Source organism: Crocodylus siamensis, chromosome 1, assembly GCF_052110815.1.
Source record: "Crocodylus siamensis isolate JL-2025a chromosome 1, ASM5211081v1, whole genome shotgun sequence".
In the NCBI taxonomy this organism is placed as follows: Eukaryota; Metazoa; Chordata; order Crocodylia; family Crocodylidae; genus Crocodylus; species Crocodylus siamensis.
In genome coordinates this window covers 240,372,225-240,392,566 of record NC_143395.1, presented here as the reverse complement: position 1 = coordinate 240,392,566, position 20,342 = coordinate 240,372,225, and the positions used below count along the sequence as shown (strand labels likewise).

The following is a 20,342-nucleotide window of genomic DNA, read 5'->3' as shown; positions in this document are numbered from 1 at the left end:
CTCTATTAGAGTAGGTTACTGAGAAGGCCAAACAGCATTTTAAGTCTGAGCTCCACTAAGCAAAGGATTGCTCAGAAGTAGACTTCAGTGTTGTTGTTGGGTGTTATCTGAAAGAGGTGAACATAGGTTATAAAAGAAAGGATCTCTCACTAGTTATTAATGAGAGAAAGAGAGATTAATGCACACATCCCCCAGAATCTTGGATGAAGACAAGAGGCTCCATGTTCTGGAGAAGAAGCACAAATATAACAGAAAAATGACTTTTTGTACCCTTATAAAAAATGAAACATTGTTAAACAAAAAAGGTATAAGTGTTTAGCCCCACAAGGTGCGGGGCATGAAATCATTCATCAGTCAGAACTACCATCATAACCAGAAACTCAAGCGCCCTCTTCTATCCCCCAGTGTCTTTCATGCTCCTTCTAAAAATGAGAGAGAATCTTAAAAGACTGGCCTGAACCAAAAGAATGCTTAAGATCAGTAAAATGATGAGACCGGGAAATGAATTTAGATTTTGTGTATTGCTTCCTCTAAATCTGCATATCTGTTGCTATAGATCAAGTAAAGAGAAAATGTGTTAGACATGTTTGTAAGTACTGCATGAGAGTTCAAAACTTGGAGAGGTCATTGATAAAGTAGTCACAAGTTAGGAACATTGGGAGAAGAGGTGGTGGGGACAGTTAAGTGACTTCAGTAACGGGATGACAGACAGCCAGTATGCAGGAAGTGCCCTAGAGAAGCCAAAGAAAGTGTCAGAACTTCAATCTTTTCAGACTCAAGATGCTTCAAGCATGTAGGCCTAGCATAGTAGAGCTCAAATACAACAGATTGGTTAATGTCATAAGAGAGCCTGGCTAGAGCTGATTCAATCAGTTATGGTAAATATCACTGTGAAGACCTAGCAGAAAAAATCTTCTTCTAATAAAATCCAGAACTTCTGTGCATTTGCATCGCTCTGCTGAACTTGGATGAATCACTTTGCTGAATCACCCCAAAGTATTGCTTCAGAGTACAATGCAGCATACTGCCTCTTGACACAGTCTAAATTCACTGCTCTTGTGCTAGCCCTGAATGGAAAAAAAATCATTAGCTCTTGTGGTGCACACAAAGGTATAAAGCAGAGTTATTTGTTTATTTCTCTAATTTATATGACTTTCAGAGATTGCTATTTAGTTTTTTCCAGTTTTAATTACCATTCTATTACAGGGCTGTTGAATTGAAGACACCATGAACTCAGACTGCTTTGTGTTCAAATTACACAACATACAATTATGTCTGTACATGTCTAGGACTATGCTTCTTCCTCAGTTGTCATGGATGTGACAAACACCATGGATTTAGTAATCACTTAAAGTTTGCCTTTTTATTGAAATGCAGTCTTTTTCAGAAAAAAGTTTTCACAAAATTGGCATTGTGTCTCATAGCTTAGAGATGACAGCACATTCACTTATGCTAACATTTCATTTGCACATCTTAATATACATCATACAGCCTTGATTGGCATTCTCATTACTTGACATTATAAAAGACTGCCTGTTAGACAATGCAAGCAGCACTTAAATGCAACATCTATTAATTCCTCTGTGTTAAAGGAACATTTAATGGTTACTTCAGAGTGTGCACTGGAGATGAATGCTTAAAATTGGATTGCTTGTTTTTAGGAATATAGGCATGTATTCTTGCTGTGTTGTTGTTTAAGATGTTAGATGATGCATTCAAATTCAAAATAGTGAAAAAAGAGAAAAAGAGAACAGGTACATTTACTATAATGTAGGAATCTACAGTTCCTCAACTTCTGCATAGAACTATCTTGAAGTTAATGGATATATTACCATGCACCCCATCAGAGCTTTTAGCCCTTATTGTGAAGAATGTACTTCCTCAAAATGGCATGGAATTTTACTTAGTAATATTTCTGTCTTTCTGGCTTACAGAAAATCCCTCTCTAGGCTCATATATTCATGTAATTAAGTCTAAATTACATCAGTTGAACTCAGGTTTATTATAAGCTAAATTTCTTTCTCTTTGTGATGTCTCTTATGCAGGTTTGTGGCTAAGCCAGTACCTACTTTTGCAAAATACTAAAGCAAAAATCCATCAAAACTTATTGGCATATCTGTTCTTTGGTTCCTCAACAAATATTCCATCCAGTGTAGTATATATAGAACCGAATCCCGTAACCCCTGTAAACTAGCAGTCTGTGGAGGCAGGCCTGTTTCACTAGCTGTGGTGTGGACTGCCTTTACAGTATGAAAGCTCTTATGTCCTTAAAAGGATTGAGTTCTGCAAAGGGTTTTAGAGAATCGTCCACATACCTGCACTACCAGGCATCACGCATTCTTGGATCGGCTGTAAATTGTTTAATATAAGTGAAAATAGCCTAACACACTTTTATTTTCATACTCAGCCCCAACATTTTTATTTCATGAATAAGCAAGCCCTTTAATCTTCAGCCTCTTTGGGAGTACAAGTTCACTTGATCTGAGCCTTCAAGAGGCCAAGAAGCAATATAACCTAATGCTGACCTACCTGTCCAATGAAAAGTTGTCTTCTGAGGATGACACATATACTGAGAGGGGGAACTCTAAATCTTGGGCTAGGAGCCTTTCTTCATGATTTTCAAAGCTTCTGGACATTTTTTAGCTGTCTGGATACACAGAAAGTGCCTGCTTGTTTACTGCTCCAAACTTCACTAGCTTAACCCAATACATAAGGGAGATAAACCACTGCAGTTTAGCTTCCATTTACTGTGGAATAACCTGTGCACACAGGCTAATAGGAAAGTATGCTACCTGTCTCCTGAATAGCCTTGATTGGCTGCTTATACCCCTGAAGGTGGGCAAGTGGGACAATCACAGGCAGCCAGTCAATCAGAGTGAGCCCTACCCCCTGCCTGCCTGGGGCAAAGATTCAGTGAAGGACTGGATCTATTCACCTCTTTGCAAGATTAAATCCCACCCCAGACAAAACTCATTGTGTTTTAGAAATTGTAGTTTCTTAATACAGTGTTTTCATAGTGAAGACAGTTGATTTGGGCTTTTCTCCCTGAGAAACAAATTATTTCATTTTGACCAAATCTATAAAAATCACATTTTCCGAAGACCATAAAAACTCATGTGAAAATGGATAATGTCTAACTGATAACCTCTCCCTTGACTTCAGAAAAAAAATCACCTGAGATTAAATCTCCTTTGTCACTAAATCTTAGAAGCAAGTTATGCGGTGCTAGGGGGGGGAAGTAAAATTGAATGCCCATCCCGGGACAGCCTAAGTCACAGGCTAATAAATGAGCAGCAAAATTTTCATTTGTTGACTGAAGTGGTAAATGGAAAGACAGTGCCAAGTAACAGCAATTATAGCATTGTGTTTATGACATTAAAGTTCAGGGTCAGTTGTTCCATTATAAACCCTATTTTTCGAAGTTCGTAACTTGTCTGCCTTAAATCATAGCTAGCTGAAACTGGCATTCAGCCTGTCAGGCCTGGTGTTAGAGTCTCCCTTCCTCTTGACTTCATTTAATCAAGAGATAAATCATGTAAGCTATTTTTTCTTAGTATCTCAGTTAAAAAGCTTTTTAGGTTGAGAAAGGCTTCTAAGAATTAGAGAGATCTCAAAAATGACTCATTCAAATTAATCCAGATTTTAGGAAAATGGAGATTAAGATCTGAATCCAGTATTTGCAATTTAAGTCAATTTAAATTGGCCAGGCTTGTGGCCACCTATACCAAAACATCATCACCAGTTCCTGATCTCAATAATATGCCTTGTCACTACTGTCACACTGTGCTCCCTTTTTTAGTCCACCTGTTTACCTGTTGCATATGGTCAGAATTGGAACTCAGGAAGTGCATATGCTTCTGGACTGCCAATTACTATGGATTTCTGATTCTTGATTTACTACCTGAAGGTGAAACAACAGTAGAAATAAAATTGACAAGAGAACTTTATTTTTGAAGCTACTGAACATATTATGTTAGATCACATGCATTTCCTTCTTACAGCAGTTGCTAGCAAGTGGCGAAATTAGCAGCAGAAAAAAAAGAAGAAAAAATATTTTCAGTCTGTTTCATCTGAATGTTATAGGTACTGAGTGTGCAATGAGCAGCATTTCATAAAATTTTCTTCACAGCTATTATAACAAGTCCTTACTGTGTTTACAGAGGTGTGTGAAAAAAACTAAATGTTTTAGTTGCCAGAGGGATCATGTTATGTTTTTCAGTATTGCTTTGAAGCTTTCAATATTCATTTTACATTCTAGGTTTAAACAATCTCAGGGTCAAAGCAAAAAGTAATCCAGAAGTTTCTTGGACTTGAATACTTCTCCCAGCCCTCCCTGCCTCCCACTCCCAACAACCCTCCAAATAAATGAAAACCTTCTAAAAAATCCAAGTCAAAACACTAAAACCCATAACCACAAAGCACATGCAGCATCTCAAGACCACAGGAAAGATAGTCCCAGGTGTTAAATTAGGGTGAGAAGTGTGTAGTTGTATACTGCTATGTTCCACTACCAAATTTAAACTTTAGATGCAAAGTGAGATACCACTTGCACCGCACATTATCAATATTGCATCAGCATAAACATGCATCATTTTGCTCGCTCTCTTTGGCTCTGAGATCTATTTGTGAGTTTAACTCCTATTTGATGAGTTGCTTGGAAGGAGAGGAATGGTGGGGACATGAAAAATTAGCACTACCATCATTGAGCCAAAATGAGCTTTTGATTATAGTTGATTGATAGATCCTACGTTATCTTCCTCTTTCTTTTTTTAAAACACTGACATAATTAACTATGTTGACATTTCAGATATTGTCATTCTCATTTCAGTGAGCTGATATTCAGTGTGAAGTACACCCAGGTTGGCTTGGGGTTTTTTGAGGTTCTTTGGAAGCACAACTGTATTTATTTCATATCTAAGCAAAGGAAAATTGTTTGCTTACTTCTTCTATCCTGGTGCACCATGCATGCTCTTTCTGCGCTGGCTATAATATGGTGATGGATTATTACTGCCTGGATACAGATAGTAAAATTACTGAAAGTGGCTCATAGATAGAAATTTCTATACCGATCAATTATGTAGGGAAAGTGCTCTTTGAAGGGACTGGGCTGAAGCCTTTAGACTGTCTACCTGATCCCAAACATATATATTTACAAAAATGTGGTATAAATATTGCACATTGTTGTGAATTGTACCTAACTTCATTGACTAGTTTTGGCAGGCAGGAATAATTTTGGGACTAGATTCAATAAAACTTCCTGTAAGTAAAGTTGGTCTCTGTGGTTAAAGCGCTTCCTCAAGTTTTAATCCCCTTTATGTGAGGAGATCTAACCAATATCTCCCATGAGAGTCCCTTAATCTTGATGCCATGGGTGATCTTAATCTTTCCCCTGATGCCTAGTATTTCATCCCCTATGAAAGTGTCCTTGATATGAAGCTAAAGAGCTTGCCATGATGCCACAGTGTTTTGCTGTAACTCCCTGAAGATTTCAGTGTTTTATATCAAGTTGAGAATGCCCAACAGGAGGTATAAGAGAGACCTTATTGTTTGGTTAGGACACCATCCTAAGAGGTTGGGAGGGGTGCATGGGGAAAGACCTACTCTAGGCCTGATTCAATATAGAGAACTGAATCAAAATCTTTTACCTCTCATATGACTGCCATAATCAGCAGACTGAAGGGCATTCTGAACTGATGTCCTTTCAAGATTTCCTCTTGGACCTTGTTCCACATTGCATAATTCAATAACTGAGAAAGAAAATAAACATGACTCAGTAGCCTGGTGGCTAAAACACAGCAAAACAAGAGTTCAGACCTTTCATCAATGAATGCTTATCTACTGTATATAGGCAAAACAGAGAAGTGTCAACAGGAAGGTAAAAACAAACAACCTCAGAATACAGAATGATGGTTAGGGCATGTTTTATGAAGGTAAGAGTTGTGGATTCTGGTCTATTTCAGTCCAAAGGGTGACTGATCTCTGGTCATTCAACATCCTAGTTAAGTACTATAGGGGCTGAAAGGGCAACAGTATCTGTAGTTGCTCTTCTTTCCTGACTTTTAACCCTCTACATTCTTTTCCTTTTAGCAGTGTGAAATATATATTCTAATATAATAAAAAGCTTAGTCTGTCTGACTGTGTGTCTGTCTGTAGGTCTGTAACACTTCTGGCCAACTGTGCATGCACCACTGAGAGAGCAGGCAGCAATTGGCTGCATGGCTTGAGCTGCACACCCCCAAGTTTGTGCCGCTGCTGTGGAAGTTTGGTGGCTGGGAACATGCCTCAGCTGCCCGAGCAGGGGGATTCCCCCTCTGCCTCCCTGCCTGAGGGTGAAGGGGGGAGATCATGGTGGCAGTGCACCCCCTGTCCAGCCCAGACGACCACCCAGAACAGACACCGGGGGGGAAGGTGGCGGGCAGGGAGGGAGGGAAAGGAGCAGGGAAGCTGGTGGACGCAGGCCAGGCAGACCAGGACCAGCAGGGGGGAGAGAGTGAGGCTGGACTGAAGTGGGGGGGGGGGTTGAGAGTGGAGCAGGGTCAGACCCGAAGCAGCAGGGGGGTGGGGTGTAGCAGGCTGGATCTAACACAGGAGGGGAGAGCACCTGAAGAGGCTGGAGGGTGGGGGAGGAGCAAGACCAGACTGAAGTGGGGGGTGGAAGGGGAGTGGGGCTGGACATGAGGAGGAATGCCTCCAGTCCTCAGGTTGGGGAGGACTGGGTTAGAGAGCTTCTGGAGGGGCTGGACGTGTTCAAATCAGTGGGTCCAGATGCTCTCCACCCCAGGGTGTTGAGGCAGCTAGCTGGGGTTATTGCAGGTCCCTTGGCATGGCTTTATGAGCACTTGTGGTGCTTGGGCCAGGTGCCAGATGATTGAAAAGTAGCCAACGTGGTCCCCATCTTTAAAAAAGGGAAGAGGGAGGACCCAGGCAACTATAGGCCCGGCAGTCTTACCTCAATCCTAGGGAAACTCTTTGAGAAGATCATCATGGAGCACATCTGTGATGGGCTGGCCTCAGAGATGATGCTCAAGGGCAACCAGCACAGTTTCATTAGGGGCAGGTCATGTCAGACCAACCTGATTGTCTTTTATGATCAGGTCACAAAAGCCTTGGATGCAGGTATTGCCGTGGATGTAGTCTCTCTGGACTTCAGCAAGGCCTTTGACACCATCTCCTACCCCATCCTCATTAAGAAATTGGTTGACTGTGGCATTGATGCCTACACAGTCAGACGGATTGCAGATTGGCTGAAGGGTTGCACTCAGAGGGTGGTGGTGGATGGGTCATATTCAACCTGGGGAGAAGTGGGCAGCAGAGTCCCCCAGGCCTTGGTCCTTGGGTGCTGTTCAATTTCTTTATCAGTGATTTGGACAATGGGGTGAAAAGCACCCTGTTTAAATTCACTGATGATACCAAAATTTGGGGTGAGATGAGCACGCTAGTAGGGAGGGAAAGACTGCAGCAAGACTTGGATAGGTTACAGGGGTAGGCTAGCAAAAACAGGATGCGCTTCAACACTGACAAGTTCAGGGTGCTGCACTTGGGCAGTAGTAACCAGCAGCACACTTATAAGATGGGAAACTCCCTTCTTGAGAGCATGCAGGCAGAAAGGGAACTTGGAGTCATTATTGACTCCAAGATGAACATGGGCTGACAATGTGAGGTCACAGTTAGCAGGGCTAACTGGACCTTGTTGTGCATCCATAGGTGCATCTCTAGCAGGGCCAAGGAGGTGATCCTCCCCCTCTATGCAACACTGGTCAGGCCACAGCTGGAGTACTGTGTCCAGTTCTGTGCGCCCCACTTCAGGAGGGATGTGGACAACATTGAGAGGGTCCAGAGGAGGGCCACCCAAATGATCCGGGGACAACAGGGCAGACCCTACAATGAGAGACTGCGGGACCTGAACCTGGTCAGTCTTCACAAGAGAAGGCTAAGGGGGGACCTGGTGACAGTCTATAAACTCATTAGGGGGGACCAGAAGGGTTTGGGAGAGACCTTGTTTCCCCTAGCGCCCCCTGGCATAACAAGGAAAAGCGGCCACAAGTTGTTGGAGAGTAGGTTTAGATTAGACATCCATAAGAACTACTTCACAGTTAGGGCGGCTAGGATCTGGAACCAACTTCCAAGGGAAGTGGTGCTGGCTCCTACTCTGGGGGTCTTTAAGAGGAGGCTTGATGCCTACCTAGCTAGGATCATGTGAGCCCAGTTTTTTTTTCTCCTGCCCTGGCAGGGGGTCAGACTTGAAGATCTATAAGGTCCCTTCCGACCCTACTTCTATGATTCTATGACATGGGGAGGGGGGGAATAGGGCTGGACCCAAAGCAGCGGGAAAGGGGTTGGAGTAGAGTGGGGCCAGACAAGGAGCAGTGGTGGGGTGGGGGTGGAGCAGGGCTGTACCCAAAGCAGTGTGGGGAGAGGGGGTAAGGGTTGGACCCAACATGGGGGGGTGGAATGGGATTGGACCTGAAGCAGTGGGAGGGCGTGGGGGTAGAGTAGAGCCAGACAATGAGTGGGGGGGGGGTGGAGTGGGGCTGGACCTGAAGCAGTGAGAGAGGTAAAAAACTGATGTCAAGTAATCATTGAGGAGATTAGCTTTTTCCTAGGAATCAGTTGTCAGCTACCCCACTTGATTCAGCTGTGGTCCAGTGTTGCTCTGATCTCTGATTAGAATGCAAACTGCAGCATTTCATATTAAGGAGCTGCTACACTTTAAGGGATTGAATTGTGCCCTTAGGAATGAAGAAACATTGCCCTTTGACTCCCAGGACCAAAATTTAATAGTGCTTGATATGAAATATTAATTATACTTCTTGTAAAAAGAGACAAACTTGACTTGCTTTACATATTTATTTTAGTAGTGAATCATACAATTATGGTAATGCCCAATGCTTTTTCTATGTGTGAAAATATGAATATGGCAGATAGTTTATAGAATTATAGAAAATTAGGGTTGGAAGGGACCTCAGGTTGTCATCTAGTCCAACCCCCTTCCCAAAGCAGGACCATCCTCAACTAGATCATCCCAACCAAGGCTTTGTCTAGCAAGTCTTAGAAACCTCCAAGGATGGAGAGACCACAACCCCTCTGAGTAACCTGTTCCAATGGTTTACTACTATCCTAGTGAGAACGTTTTTCCTAATGTCAAACTTCCCTTGCTGCAACTTGAGACCATTGGTTCTTATTTTGTCTTCTGCCACCGCTGAGAGCAGTTTAGCTCCATCCTCTTTCAAACCCTCTTCAAGTAGTTGAAGGCTGCTATTAAATCCCCTATCCGTCTTCTCTTCTTCAAGCTAAATAAGACCATTTCCCTCGGCATCTCCTCATAAGTCATGTGCCGTAGCCCCCTAACCATTTTTTGTTACCCTCTACTCGACTGTCTCAATTTTTTCCACACCCTTTCTGTAGTGGGGGGCCCCAAACTGGACACAGTACTCCAGATGTATCCTCACCAGTGAATACAGGGGAATAATCACTTCCCTTCATCTGCTGAGAACACTCCTACTAATGCAGCCAAGTATGTTGTAGGCCTTCTTGGTCACAAAGGCACACTGTTGGTTCATATTCAGCTTCTTTTTCCACTATAACACCCAGGTCCTTTTCTACAGAGTTGCTGCTTAGCCAGTCAGCCCCCAGCCTGTACTGGTACGTGGGATTGTTCTGTCCTAAGTGCAGGACTTTGCACTTGTCCTTATTGAAACTCATGAAATTTATTTTGGTCCAGTCCTCCAACTTTTCATGGTTTCTCTGAATCTACTACTCCCTTCAGCTTGGTGTCATCTGCAAACTTGTTGAGTGTCCACTGCATCCCATCTTCCAGGTCACTGGATGATGATATTAAACAAAGCTGGCCCCAGGACTGACCCCTGGGGCACTCTACTTGATACAGGCTGCCAATTAGACATTGAGCCATTGACTACTACTGTCTGAGCCCGATGCTCCAGCCAGTTTTCTATTCACTTTACAGTCCAACCTGTACTTCCTTAGCTTGCTTGCATGAATGTTGTAGGAGATCAAAAGCCTTGCTAAAGTCAAAGTATACCACATCCACTCATCTCCCCACACCCACAGAGCCAGTCAGCTTATCATAGAAGGCAATCAGGTTTGTCAGGCATGACTTGCCTTTGGCGAATCCATGCTGACTTAATAGTTAATCCTAAACAGAAACAGAACAATATAGAAGAGTCTCAGGCTATGAAAGCAGAAGCATGTCTATAAGGAAGCACATTTAGGTCCCTTAGGAGAACATAGACACACAATCAGAGGCAAACATGAGAGATATCCCCAATGAAAAGCATAATAATAAAAAAGTATTTTTATAATAAACTAGACCTATATTAAAAAAACCCACAAGATTTGTGATAATAAAAGTGCAGAACCCAAGGCAGAAAATACATAGCCAGTCCCCAAAACAGCATTTATGAGGGTTAAGGGAATGTTGGATATTTCTTGAGAGACCTTGAAGAGTGAGGTAAATATAGTTTCATTATGTGGTATTGCCTAGGCAATAACATGGAGGAAATAGAATGACTAGCTAAATTGTCACACATGACATAAGAAGCAGGACCACAATCTGGTTGTCATTGCTTATTCATATGGGGCCAATTTCTAGCAAATGTTATACCTGAGTACCTGCTGTGAAACTTATGTACAGAAGAAATGGCAAGAACAGTCCTTTGGTTCTTTCTATGTCCTGTGGCTGTTGTATGAACCCTCCATGATGTGTAAGAAGGACTTTTAAGGAGCAGAAATCAGAGAGCATTCATTTTCTCCACTCCTGTATATGTATCTCTAATCCAACAATGGCTCTATTCAGTTCTCAAACTGTATTAAAAAATAATCATCTCCTCTGGCAGAGATGAAATTAGATAAACTACCTGTTAAAGGGGAAAGAATCATGAAGAGGAATATCAGACCAGATTCTACTCTCCTTTTCATTTAAAAGTAGTGGAGCTATTGCAGATTTATACCTGTTTGACTAGAAACATAATTGGATCTACAGTCACTTCCATGAGATAGTTTTCTCACTAAAAGGAGGGGAGTGAACAGATTCAGGACTGCACAAATGATTCTCCAAATTCTGTTACTTCAGATCTCTGTATAATCCTGAGCTTATAAAGGCAAATTACCCATTCAGATCAATGGCTTTGCCAAAATTTGGACTGCAGGAATCATATCAATGCATGCAGCAGGCTTCAGGTCTGATGTGTTTTTGCAGCCACAGGGAACAGTGGTATGGCAGATATGATCCTAAATTACAGACAACAGGATCTAATTTTAGGACTCAGAAATTTTAGTCATAAAAAAAATGATATCCAGTGGCCATGTAAATTGCTTAATTTATGGATAGAAATAGATAGGAGATACAACATTCGGGAGCCATTTTTTTATGGAGCAGTAAGCTATTAAGTTGGACCAGAGAGCTCATTTTGCAAATTGAGATTTACTGATTAACTGTGAAGCCCTCATTTAACTTCTGAGCCTGTAAAATCCAGTGAACTTGAAATCTATGTAATTGGAGACAACTGTTTTGGGGGGCAGTTCCTGCAGCTCTCAGTCTTGTAAGCAATTATTTGGCAAATAACCCTATTTAGGATTGTTCCCAAACCTTGACTGGAGAATTATTATTAGCATTTTTGAGCCTTCACTTTTCCTTCTAGTATTCAGCACAACCTGTGAAAAGAATTCAGGCCTGATATCTAAGAAACAATCCTTTATTCCTTCATCCATATTACATATAGCTCTTTTTGCAAGGTTTGTTGTAATATTCTGTGCCTATAAACCATGTATATATTGTAATTAAAAAGAGATACTTTTGTATTGATGAAAACCCAGTTGTTCCTTCAAACAAAACTGTAAAGACTTGTCTTCTCTACCAATTAAGAATCAGCAGAATAAGGGTTTTAATAGGCCTCTTGGGGAACTTGTCTTTTGTATCTATGATAAATACATGATTATAAGGACAAATTATATGAGCAGCAATAATTTCCTAGTAATGTGATCATTAAAAGCCCACACAACTGCAATGCATCAATATTAATTGGGAACAGATGATCATTTTAGTGACATGTTCAAGTCATTATCCATATTTCAGTACTTCATGAATACCTGAATAGTCTTAATTAAGTGATTTTTTAAAGGATTCTCTTTTCAATGATCCTTGTGTGAGTGTTTATTTAAAAGTTAGGAAAAGGAAGACTAGAGAATGAGTTGCAAGCATTGGAAGTAGCTGTGGTTAAAAACCTGATTCAAAAAATAATAGTTTGGTTCTTTTGGCTTTAATTTAGCAGTTACAACAACTGTTCTACAAGAACAATGAGCTAAATGATGCCTGTTAACCATAGGTCATAGTTAGAATCAATGAAGAACATTTCTTCCTTGGTGGGGGGAGCACATCTGGTCCTCGAAGGGCAAGCAGCCTGTTTCACCTCCTGTTTCAGTTTCACAGCAAAGCTTAGCCCAGAGGTGGAGCCATGGCACTCCCTCATTTCTTTTCTTCATTTACAGAACTTGCCACGTGGGAAATGTATCCAATAACTTCCCTGTGTGTCTCTCTCTCTTTTTCTCTTTAACTCTCATATAATCATTGCTAAGGGGAGGAGGAAGCCTTATATCTTTTTGAAGAATTGTATATTTATGTAAGCTCCAACTTTGGCAAGAAAAAGAGAAGTCTAACACAAATTATCTATTAGGAACCATACTCATCAAATCTTGCTATTTAGAGGAGCTGAGTACCCACAGCTCCCATTGATGAAAACAAAAATAGCAGAGACTCAAGATGGAGGAAGAACAATGCTAATCAGTCACATGATGCATATTTATAGTATTGCACTACAGATTATTTGGGGCTGGAAAAGTTGTTCATATTTCAGAAAGTGGACCGATAAGTTTTGTTCATGCCCTCCGTAGGTAATTATGCACATTCTTTGTATTCTCTTTGTGTATGTTAGCAGAGACAGAAAAAAGTCTGGAAATATATCATCATTGTGCTTACATAACTATGCACCAAGTATAATAAGTAGGGCTGATACAAGTCAATGTCATTGTCTAAGCGGAAGGTATTAGACATAGAAATAAGGTTAGGTAAAGTCCCTTAACTTTTAAGAACCAAACCACATGGGCTATATACTGGGCATGTCTATACAGTCAATAATGTACTTTTCCTAATGTTCATTAAATTTAGTACCAGCAACACAAGGGTGCATATTAATGAGTCAGGAGGCTGCTCCAATGTGCTGAAATTCCAGTGTGTTGGAGCAGACTCGATTAATCAAATTTGCTGAAGTGTGGCAATAACCACACTCCAGCATCCTCCTGCACCTCTTGTATCAGTGTCTCTCCTATTAAAAATGGTGGTAGGGGTGCTTGAACTAAAGCTCAAGCCCGGCCCATGCAGGTACTAAATTAATGTGTATTAGGCTGCCCTGATGTGCACTAGCACAAGCACATGCCTTTTAAGTGATGCTTATTTTACCGCACATTAGCATAATAGCACAGGTTTTATGCACCTCTTTAATGCGCAGTAAAATAGTCTACTGTGCATTAAAGTGCATGTGTAGATGCACCCACTGTCTTTTACTATCTCCCCTCTGAGCAAGAATTACAGGCAAGATAAGCTATTTTCATATAAAAATCAATGGCAGTATTAAAGTGTTAACAAAATGAATGTGCTTACACACAACTATATATTTTATAATAATGAAAACCCTATATTGATGTACTGCTAAGGTAATGAATATGAATACTCCAAGGTCAGAAAATGAGAATGTCAAAAGTAGATAAACTGCACAAGTGTTTAATTAAGAAATATATAGTAATGTATATGCAAAAAAGAGCAGAATAGCTATGTAGCTGTATTCATGGAGTGAAAGTGACTACATAGTGTGAGGTTAGGGTATTTGTTGGGAGAAATGGGTGAAGATAACTAAGATCCAGATCCTGCTACAATGTACAATGCTATGGTAATTACTAGAGCTGCTATTATCAAGTATTACAAATCTGAAGTCTTTCAAGAGGAATAATATGTGCAAACCTCCTTGTCCATAAACCTTGTGTTTAAAAATTTGCACTAATAAATTGGAACATGAGCAGAAATAATGTTCATGTAATAAAGTTGTTGTGTGTGTGTACATGTGAAGACACACACACACACACACATACGCCCTTTAATATTTATATAGAAAGGTACAAATCTGGCATCAAATCCTTCCTTGCCTTTAATACTGCAGTAATTGGAAAGTACTGTAGTATGCATTTTTTAAAAACATAACTAGAAATCTTTAAGGTTTTAGTTCTCTTAATGCCCACTAGAAATTAATTGCCTTATTACCTAAAATAGAAATAGTAGAAAATATTCTGCTCTCATGTCCTTTGGTTTTGTTTGTTTTTTTGTTTTTTGTTTTTGTTTTTTTTAATGTAATGTAGTTAGTTGTCTGGGTTTGCTAAATACTCTTTCCTCACTTCCTGCAAATCTGGAATCATAGGCAACATGCATTGCTGCACCTTTTCATATAAACTTCCAAGATGGAGTAATCCCCACAAGGGAAAATAATTCATGTTCACTATCCATTTACTCTCACAATGGACTCATTGGACAGTTCAGTGTTTTATCTTTAATTTTCAATGGGAAAATCAAGGAAGGGAAGTCATGGACTTGCTCAAGAGAAAGATCTTGTATGAAAATTTATGATGAAATTAAGTGCCCTCTAGACATCCATTCCTTGGTAGTCACAATTGAGCATGATCAAAACTTCCAGTTTCAGTCCTTCCAAACTCTGTCCAATTTTGGACAGAATTATTCCTACTTAGATTATATCATCGAAAGTCATTCTTGGTTTTGAAATGATATTTAAAGGTCTGTTTTTGGGAATTGGCTTGTAGGTATAGATATATGCATTATAAGGGTTCAAGATGGGCAACAGGGGTTAATTAATTTCTAGGAAGCTTGGCTCTCACACACATAGCCTTGAAAGCAGACAGACTGTCTAACACAACAAGGATGGACACAACCTGAGAAATGAAGGTGCATATACCATACTGTCTAACACAAGGCCAACAAGGCTGGGAACTGAGGAAGTATGTACCATACTGCGCATAACATGAGTTAAGAAGCATCATCTACAAGGCCTCAGATCAGGGGAACCTTAGTCCTGGTTTGTGGGAAACAGACCAAATTAGGAGAAGGCCCGGAAGGCTATGTGGACGTGTGACCATGGAGAGACAACCAACCAGTGGTAGCTATGGATGAAGAGTCATCAGGAGACATCAAGAGGGAAGGAGAATACAAGAGCAGACACTTGAGAGTAACCAAGCATCCCTCCCTGTCCATTCCTGTCCCTCCTTTTGTCTTATCTATCCCCATTCCTGTCCTTGTCCCCTGGGAAGGGTCCCTGAGACCATGGAGAGTGGGCATACTGGCAGCCTGTCTCATACACCCCACTGGAGGGGACTGTGAGCCTCGGCATCCCACCTCCAGACTGTAGACACCAAAGAGAGAGAGCTTTAAAGTGGAGCCTGCATCATGGCCAGATGTACTTTGACTCTGATGACAGCCCTACGATTTGGTAGATATATAGAATTCCTTGATTGTTTGTATTGTTTTTTTTCTGTTATCACTGTATATCAATAAATTTTCCAATTATCGAATGGAAAGGTCGTGGACGGTTTGAGGGGGGGTCCACCCCCTTTCCCCTGAACAGGGCCTCTGGGTCCTAAATCCAGAGCCAACCATCATAATTTTAATATCTCTGATTCATATTTTATTGTTCTGGTTCTTACTTGGCATGAGTCAAAACACTTCATGAATATCTCCTTCCAACTCACCTTTTAGTCATAGGACATGTGATATCACCCGGGTTGTTCTTAGCTGCACGTGCACTGCATGTTGCTAGGATTATGTGAAAACTGCATGTATCAGCCTCTCAATTTAAAAGTATGAAATGCTCCAGCATTCTAGTACTGGTATCTCTATGGGATATGGTCACTGATAACTAGTTCCTAATGAAAAAGTAGCAGCAGCCTTATACATCACTCAAAATATACTGATAGTCAATAATATCAAATCCTGTTTGTCTTAAGCTGGGAATTGGTTTGCCTTGCTTGTTGTTAATAATCAAACATTCACAAGAAATGGCATGCCATTCATTTGAACTTTAATAACAAGGGAATTTTAATAGGAGATAAAATAAATTGGTTAATGTTACAAGGCAAGAGAGTTATTCTTTTCTTGAACTCTTTGTGCTGACTAAGCAGAGCCCACTTAGTTCACACATATATGGTTCTATCCATTTGAGTTGAAATCTCAGGAAAGGGTTCAGTATTAATTCCCTGAAGTCAAATCAGGATATAGCACAGCTTGTTTTTCTTTGATTCCTATCCAAGCTTATCAGTTTTTTCAGTTTCTTTTCAAACTCAATCTGTTTTTGTAATACCAGTTTTGCTCTTTGTGATCCACTAGACTCATCCAGTTATTTAAGCCTGAAGAATGTAAAAAAAAAGTTTAAATCATTTATTTAAAATACTATTACAGAATTCATCAAATTAATAATTCAGTATTATTCATCCATTTTTACCACCAAATACACATTAAATCTAGTCTCAGATGTCATTACAATGCCACAGTTGGCTGTCAAACAGCATATCCATGTCAGTAATCCCTAGTAAATGTACAAGTCCTTGAAGAGGATTATGAGAAATCCCAGCTAGATTTGTACACAGTGGGGGCAAGACAGCAAGATGTTAGATTAAGTTTCACTTTGACAAATGTATTCCATTGCACGTTGAATCGTATTTTCAAACTTTTTATTGGGCAAAGGTCTCCTAATCAGTAGGGTTCTCTGAGGAACCAGGCTTAGGCATCACTGTGGGAAGCTCATTGAAGATTCATGCAGAGAGCGTGGCAGCCACTCAGAAAGATAACAGGATGACTTATAAATGATACAAACTGGCATGCTATTTATTCTACTGAACAGTGGGATGGAATGTCACTATAGGTTCATTTCAGTTTCTCTGTTAGTAAAATGAAGAAATTCCTGCATGTCTCACAAGAAGTTGGGGTAATTATTTTGTACAGCAGTTTAATTGGATTTCAACTTCTCTACTTAAGCAAAAAGCAATGATCATGTTTACTGGTCATTAGCACTCTGGGGCTAAAGTATAGTAGTAAAGTATATTAGATGTCTATTCTTTTTAAAAAGCCATTGAAAATAGGGTTTCAAAATGGACATGAAATGTGTTCTTTAACTAGCCTGAAACAAAGCCTCCACCTTCTTGGTTAATGAACAGAAATATCTTCACCCTTGTGGAGTAACATATATATCTGAGTTGACTGTTTCACATCTGCTGATCATTCTCAGTGTCACAGAAACAGGCAGATGTGCAAATATAACTAGGTTCACAGTACAGGTTGCATGGGATTTCCCATTTACTGGAAAAAACAGTTCTTGTCTCAAAATAATTCTTCTTTTTCTTCTTCTTGAGCTGTTTGGGTGAAACACATATGACAAGTATTTATGAAAGTTTATGTGTTTAGGAATTAAGTTTTGCTTGCATAGTATGGCATTTTAGCAGCATTATCATTATTCTGTACTGCTGGTATTACTAAAATTTGCCACATTTTTTTTATTGTGGGAGTGTTTTTACCACTTTTGACTTTGTGATTATGTTGTATTAAGTCTGAATTGTGAAACTGTCTTACCATCTGCAGCGGGGACAGAGCTTTGTGAAACTGTCTTACCATTTGCAGCGGTACCTTGAAAAATGGTGTATTCAGGATTGGAGAGGTCTTTTTCTGTCTTTCATTGACCACATGTACTACTTTGAAATACTGTGTAAACAGAAACCTCTACTTTTCTTTAGGGGAAAGCCTACTGGACTGGGAGACAAAGAACTGAATTGAATCTTAGCAGATATAGGTCTACCTTTGGCTTACTGAATGATATTAGGGAAGTACATTTACATCTCTTTTCTTCCACCTATCTCTCAGCTGGGAATGATGCTACTTAACTCCTTGTTAAAAAAAAATAGATCAACTGATTGAGGTATGCTACTATTATAATTTTTCTGTAGTAATTTTTTTTCTGTAAAGCAGAGTGAAATCCTAGCTATGTAACAGCAACATATTATTTTACAATGTTTTTAGTTTAACCAGGTGAATAGTAAAAGCTGTGCATTTGAAGGTTCTTTCTAGTCTTCTAGCAAGGTTCTAAAAATTAGAAAAACTGCTGTCTTACTACTTCATTTAATAAACGGAAGAAACTTCATCATAGGGTATTTTGAGGTTCTTGGTTGAGATTTCCCCCTGTCCTTTCTGTAAATCATTATTTATTTATTTATTTAATCCCTGTTCATAGTTGAAATACAGCCAGTTTGAAAGGCACCATCCAAATTCTACACCATAGAGATCTCCTATAGCCATTTTCCTTCAGTGAGACTTGGGTCAACCCCTTACATTTTTTCATGCATATTAAAAAAGGTGGAATAAGATCTATTCTGTAGCCAAGTTCTGTACTCTGGGGTTCCTCATAGCAATTTCCTTCCAGTCCAATTTCGATTTTTGCTTTTTATTCTCAATCTCTTTTAATTACATGCTTCAGGATGAGCTGTCTGCAGCTTTTATTGTACTACAGTGGCATCTTTCTCTCATACCTTTTGCATTTTACCTGTTTCACATGATCTCATTACAATTCTCTTTCTGAAGTAGATTTTAAAAAGGTTTGCAAAAATATTCTAATCCTTTGTCTTTGTTACCTTTTAGCAGTTATTGGCCAGAAGTGAGGCACTATCAATTTATTTGTCCGCAAAGAAAGAAGCATTTTAAAGATGAAATCAATTAATGTGTTTCTTAAAGACACAAATGAAATACTAGCCTCCTTACTATTTTTAACCTTGAATCAGCAGATTTTATGCTGTAAAATATAGTCAATCTGTTGATTCCATCTGTCTGGATTTAGTGGACAAAATACAGCCTAGATATATTTTCATTCATCATCATTATCATCATCATTATTTCCAACATTGTGCTGCATCTGACAATATACTAGATCTATTCATCACTTCCACCATCTTTCAGTTGTCATTTTTTCCCAAGTACCATCCCTGTCAGTCATCATCTTTCCCTCTTCTATTCAGACTCTTTCTTTCAATGTTCTGTGGAACATATTGTTTTTGTGTATTTTTTGACATGTCCAAATCACATTTGCTTTTGCATTTTTACTTACATCTTCCAGTTCTCTTGATTTCAAATTCATCACTTCCTTTTTTTCAGCATGTAAGAATTGTCCCTAGCAAAATCTTATTTGCATCTTGCAATGAATGAAATCACTCATTGTTAGAACCTAAATCTATGAACCATACAATATAATCAGAATGCAGTAAGGCCCATATAATACTCACTTCACTTTGTTAGAGTTATTTCTGTACCACAGTAATCCGTGAACACTTCTATAAAAATCTTCTGCCTGATGGTTTAGTTTGTCTCCTATCTTTCTGTCATTCATGATCATTGACCCAGGATAATTAAATACATTTAACTACATTTAACACTTATTCTCTTATCTACCTCTTCTCTTTGGGACATTTTCCTTCCTGCTTTATTATGTCCAATCGTTTGTATTCCCAAAGGAAATTTAATGTGGGGGAATTATAATGTAAATAAAGACTGATTGTTAGCCAGTCATAAAATACAACTGCATCCCTATATCCACAGAAAAGAAGACACAAAGGACACCATATAAGAAGAAAGCTTATCTTCAAAAATATTAGTTAAGGAAAGATTTTGCAATGAGTAAGTAGATTCTTACAAGATGTGCATCTACCAGAAGAATGACAAATGTGAGCAATTGATACATGCAGTAGCCGGGCTGGTGGTAGCATGGGCTCATGTCATGGTGACCCACTCTAGGGTTCTCTCTGAAGTCTAAGGCTGGGCACAGGGGAAGGTCCATGGTGACAGCAGGGCACTGGGGACTTGTGCCTGACTGCCAATCAGGAATGGCCCCTACTTGGCTGTGCTCAATGGCCTTGGCAATCTCTGGTGTGTTTGGAGGCATAAGGGAGCACCCCTCACCTTCTGGCCTTGGCCAATGCCCCCAACAACCAGAGAGTGAATATAGCTTCCATTCACTCCTGACAAAGTAAGGATCCTTACTCTACTGCTCTCCATTCTTCCTTTCCTTGGGATCCTGAACTCAATCATCTTATGGTCATGGCTGCCCAAGTTTCCATCCACTACTACATTCCCCACCAATTCTTCCCTGTTTGTGAGTAGCAGGTCAAGAAAAACATGGCCCCTAGTTGTCCTCTCCAGCATTTGCACCAAGAAGTTGTCTCCAGCAGTCTCCAAAAAC

General features: G+C 39.9%; 1 long non-coding RNA gene across 1 annotated transcript in view; it reads left to right on the top strand.

Moving 5' to 3' along the window:
- LOC149874312 (uncharacterized) overlaps positions 1-19,734 on the top strand; it is a 144,465-nt gene extending 124,731 nt beyond the window's left edge. The window contains exons 2-3 of the long non-coding RNA XR_016440048.1: positions 17,981-18,035; positions 19,703-19,734. This is a non-coding gene — a long non-coding RNA (uncharacterized LOC149874312). The remainder of the gene's footprint in view (positions 1-17,980; positions 18,036-19,702) is intronic.
- Positions 19,735-20,342: the final 608 nt, after the last annotated feature.